Source organism: Myotis daubentonii, chromosome 2 (genome assembly GCF_963259705.1).
Source record: "Myotis daubentonii chromosome 2, mMyoDau2.1, whole genome shotgun sequence".
In the NCBI taxonomy this organism is placed as follows: domain Eukaryota; kingdom Metazoa; phylum Chordata; class Mammalia; order Chiroptera; family Vespertilionidae; genus Myotis; species Myotis daubentonii.
This window is the reverse complement of record NC_081841.1, coordinates 131,167,325-131,172,730: the sequence shown is the minus strand read 5'-3', so window position 1 is coordinate 131,172,730 and position 5,406 is coordinate 131,167,325. Positions and strand designations below refer to the sequence as shown.

The 5,406-nt window shown below is 38.1% G+C and overlaps 1 pseudogene; it reads right to left on the bottom strand.

Moving 5' to 3' along the window:
• Positions 1-2,883: 2,883 nt before the first annotated feature.
• On the bottom strand, positions 2,884-3,256 carry LOC132226331 (large ribosomal subunit protein eL31-like; annotated as a pseudogene).
• Positions 3,257-5,406: the final 2,150 nt, after the last annotated feature.

Below are 5,406 nucleotides of genomic sequence, written 5' to 3'. Positions count from 1 at the left end.
CTCTGTAAAAAACACCAATAAAATATATTTAAAAACAAACAAACAAACAAAAAAGAATAGCTGAAGCGATCCTGAGAAAGAACATCAAAGTCGGAGGGATCTCAATACCAGATACCAAGATGAATTACAAAGCCACTGTTCTCAAAACTGCCTGGTACTGGCACAAGAACAGACATATAGACCAATGGAATAGAATAGAGAACCCAGAAATCAACCCAAACCACTGTGCTCAATCAATATTTGACAAAGGAGGCAAGAACATACAATGGAGTCAAGACAGTCTCTTCAATAAATGGTGCTGGGAAACTTGCTCACACACATGCAAAAAAAATGAAACTAGATCAGCAACTTACATCATACACAAAAATAAACTCAAAATAGATAAAGGACTTAAACATAAGATGGGAAACCTAAAAATACTAGAGGAATCCACAGGCAGCAAGATCTCAGATATATGCCAAAGCAATATCTTCACCAACACAGATCCTAGGGCAATGGAAACTAAAGGGAAAATAAACAAATGGGACTACATCAAAATAAAAAGCTTCTGCACAGCAAAAGAAACCATCAACAAAACAACAAGAAAGCCCACTGCATGGGAGAACATATTTGCCAACGATATCTTCAATAAGGGTTTAATCTCCAACATTTACGGGGAACTCATGCAACTTAACAAAAGAAAGACAAACAATCCAACCAAAAAATTGGGAAACAGATCTAAGTAGATACTTTTTGTAAGAAGACATAAGACCAAGAGACATATGAAAACATGCTCAAAGTCACTTATCATCTGAGAGATGCAAATCAAAACAACAATGAGGTACCATCTCACACCTGTCAGAAGGGCTATCATCAACAAAACAAAGGATAAAGTGATGGTACCTCATTGTTTTGTTTTCTTAAATTATTTTCTAAATTATTTGTATGGATAGTTTAAGTCAAGGGGGAAATGGTAGGGCTTTGTAATTTCTTATTACTAAGGTTTTAACATAGTGTTTGTTTTTATTCCTCAAAGTCTTGGAAAATGTCATATATTGTTGGCTCTGATTAAATTTGTGCTCATCTGTTATAAAGTTATGTACTCATCTCTGTGCTAATTATTATGGTCAGAGTGATTAGAAATAAGATAATCTGGTCTGACAGAAAACATATGACTGGTAATAAGTGACATGTGGTTCCCCAGAGACTTTGAGTACTGCTTGAATGGGGAAAGAGAGAAATGGATTCTGGGTGACAACCAAATGGATCCACTAAAGTAGACATCCATTTTCCATCCTTATTTTATTAATGATGTCAGAATGAATGCCACTTATTTTAGCAAACACTACTCTTGATATGGAAATTAATAATAAATAATGATCTTTGCTTTTTAACTCAGTTTTTTCCTTATACAATATACTAGTGGCCTGGTGCATGAATTCATGCACATTGAAAGGAAATTAATTAAAAGAAATATTTTAATATCACTATTCGCCCTTTCTCTATAATAGACATGTCAACCAAATTCATGATTGACAATACAGATTGAAACACACGTGTGTGATTGGTGCCAGCGAGAGCTTTATATCACACATGCGTGAGTCAACTTAGCCATTTATATACATAGAATAAACTTGCTTAATTAGACCTGCTTCCTGATTTAGCTAAACTTTTTCCAGCCCAGTGAAACACCCCAACTTCTCTTTCAGTTAATTGTCAGCAACACAGCAGTAAATATCAACATGAAGTATATTATCATTGTAGATCTCTCAGGGAGAACAAAGGGTAAAATATGTAACTGCAGCAGAGTTTGACTATATTCTGCTCAGTGAGAAAACCTGAACTCATTTTCAAGGTCCACCATTCTTTCTTCTTTTCAGTTGGGTCAAGTTTCTCAGATTTCTAAATCTCCATTTTCTGGCTAATGAAAAGAAAATAGGATTCCACTAAGTCTATTACCTACCTACTCCAGGACTTCTGTGAGGATCAAATGAGATGAGGCATGGAAAAATGCTTCACAGACATTTGGTTAGAGTATAAAATGTTTCCACCTGGCTATAAAGCAAGTTGTGTTCCTGGGCTGAAGAAACTCCAAGGAGGCTAGTTGCTAGGGAGAGGAAGCCAGACGTTGCTATGTGATGTATTACCCAGCGCCCACTGTTTCTGGGCTGGGCTGGGCTATGGGCAGCATTTTGGGCCATGGGGTCTCGGCAATGTTGGCTGCTATTTGGTGGGCTGTCACTCCAGGGTGGTGGCGGAGCCTGTGTCCCACTTGGGGGAAGCTGAGTGTTGCTTTGTGGGCACCAGGTCCGTGGTGACACTTCTCTGTAAATGGCCAGTGTGCATCATGGCAGCTCCTGTGTTGAGCGTCTGTCCCCTGGTGGTCAGTGCCCATCATAGTGACTGGACAAATTGTCGGACACTTAGCATATTGGCCTTTTATATATATAGATATGAAATACTTAGGATTTATATTATTATTATTTTTAGAGAGAGTGAAAGGAGGGAGTAGGGGAAGGAAGAGAGAGAGAGAGAGAGAGAGAGAGAGAGAGAGAGAGAGAGAGAGAGATACATGCCCCTACTTCCAACCTGGGGCTGGATTGAACCTGCAACCCAGGCACATGCCCTTGACCAGAAATTGAACCTGTGACCCTTCGGTCCAAAGGCCAACACTCTAACCACTGAGCAACAGAAGCCAGGGAAAGATTTATATTATTGTTCTTATGTCAGAGATAGGACAACTGAGGCTCACAGGAATGAAATAACTTTCCAGTGTTCTACACTTAGTTTTTTGGGTGAACTATTTCTGGTTTTTTTGTTTGTTTGTTTTGTTTTTTTGGCGGGGGGGGGGGGGAGGCGGGCAGCGGGGGGTTGCAGTTGTATAACTTTATTCAACCATCAGCACTAGTTCTTGTCCACATTAATGGTCTGTAGATTTTTGAAAGTGGTGATAGGCACATAGGTGACCAATTATATAGCTTATTTGGTGAATCTTCATCCTCATTACGTTTTCTGGACAAACGTACCTGGATACGATATGGGACATTCCTTATTCCTTTGGCCCAGACAGCTTTGTTGAACCTGCTGTCAATGCACTCGTCTGGAGTCCCCATCTCCTTCATGGCAAATTTCCAAACCTCCTGAGAGCCCGAGGGGCACGCTTCTTGAAACCCACGCTGTGGATGCTTGTGGATGTTGATGGTGTGCTCTCTGGTCACCACCTGGTTGATGGCAGAGCGGCCCTTCTTCTTCTTGCTGCCCATTTTGCAGGAGCCATCCTGCCCAACAAGTTGGAAATAAAGAGCACAGGGTATTGTGGGAGAGGGAACGCAGGGTCTGGGAACTATTTCTAAGGCTAGCCAAGACAGCATACTTTCCAACTTAAAATTTAGCTAAACACTATTTCTCTTCTTCACCTAGATTCCAACAAGTTTTCTCATTTTAAAAATGCCATATATTTTTTGGTGTCAATTATCCTATTTTGAATGGCTACTAAACTTATCAGTTTCATTATAATTACTTTTGTTAGGGGTAAATGATTTATAGTTTTAACCTCATAATTCTGATTATGCTGATGTGAGCAAATATGATATTCTTTCCAATACTGTGGTCACATTGTTAATAGCTTCTATTTTGTGTTATTCTCTATTTTCTAGGTTTAATGGTTTAAAGTATTATTACTTTTTAACAAATTTATATAGGTTGCATTCATAATTGCTAAAATAACACTTTCTATAATATCACAATTTGGTGACAGTATCCATTCTTTAAAAGTATACCTTTTAAAGATTTCTACCATTTAGTAGGGGCAAGAATTGTTTTGCTTAAAACTTTCAAGCAAGATACATGCTTGATTTTTAATATATACCTGATGTTACAGTGATAGGGAGATTTTCATTAAATAACAGATGTTTTAACTCTGTTCCTTGAGCCTTAATTTCATTTTCTGCACTTAGACGCATTGTCATGTATAGTACAATTCACCTTTGAACATTGTGGGATTAAGGGCCTCAAATTCCTGTTTAGTGGAAAATCTGTGTGTATATGTGGATTTCCAATTACCTGTTTATCCTTGAACAATATGGATCTGTTGAACTGTGAAAGTCAATTGAACTGTGAGGGTCAACTGAAAAAATCTACATTAAGTGGACATGAGCAATTCAAACCTATATTGTTTAAGGGTCAACCGTAATAGGAATTTTCAGTAGCTTGAGAAACTGTTTTGCAGTTGGCATAAAAATACAACTCTTTCATTACAAAGATTCATGATTAGAAGCTCACATTTTAGCTTGACGTCATGACTAAAATTGTTTAGTTTTCTACTTAAAGAATCCTAGACAAACTCAAAATAGCAAAGGGTAAATTAATGTCTTAGAAATAGTTTCTGTTTTATCATGCATGTCCTGATCATATGAAACTCTACTCTTCCTCTGAGAAATATCAGAATATATTTCATTGTATATGGCTCATAAAATTAATATTTGGAATGTCACAAGCATAAAATCTCTCATACTATGGAAAAAGTTGGAAATATGAGGCTGATATTTAATCTTGAAAAATGGTTTATACTGATTTTTAATTTTTTAGAAGCTTTATCTACATCTCGAGCTTTATCTATGTAAGAACAGGAAGATCTCAGGCTTTCAGTTTGGAAGTTCTTGCTCTAGCATATGGTAGCTGTGAAACACTGGGGTGGATACTTGGTTTCTGTGAGCTGATTTATTTATGGGAATAATAATATTTGCCTGACCTTAAAGAGTAGTTGAGAGAATCAAATGAGATCACATATGCGGAAGATACTCTGGGAACTGCCAAACGCAATGCAGTGTGGTGGCTATGTTAGGTTTGCATATGCATCCACACTTCACCAATGTGAAGTGTAAGCAATTCTTCACCAACCTATTTGGAAAGGGAGAAGGGGGACAATACATGAAGAAAGGGATGTCATAAAAAAGTCCAAATTTCCCATTTTCTCTTGAAAATCTACTTATATAAAAACCATGGGTGGTGTTCATCACGACCTGAACCGCTGTGACCAAGCAGAAGGAAGTCAGTCCTGCAGGGGTTGTCTTGGCAATGTCTGTGACCTTTCCCAGAGCTGTTTCCTGTAAGGGCGGAGTTTGAGGCAGGAACCCACCCTCGGAGCATGGAGGCAGATCTTTCTAAAGTGTTCTATTTATTTTTATTTGATGCACATATGACCAGGTAGCAGTTTATGTTTATTTACTATATATGCCACTCTGATGGAACATACGTTTCGTGAGAGCAGGGCCTTTGTTTTGTTCACCATGGTTTTACTACCACTTACCACAGTGCCTGGCACAGAATAGCACTCAATAAATATGTGTTGAATGAATGTTGTTTTTGCCATTTTACTCAATTTCTGAGCACTGTAGGGGTGGGGGTCAGAAAAAACATAGGCCTCTG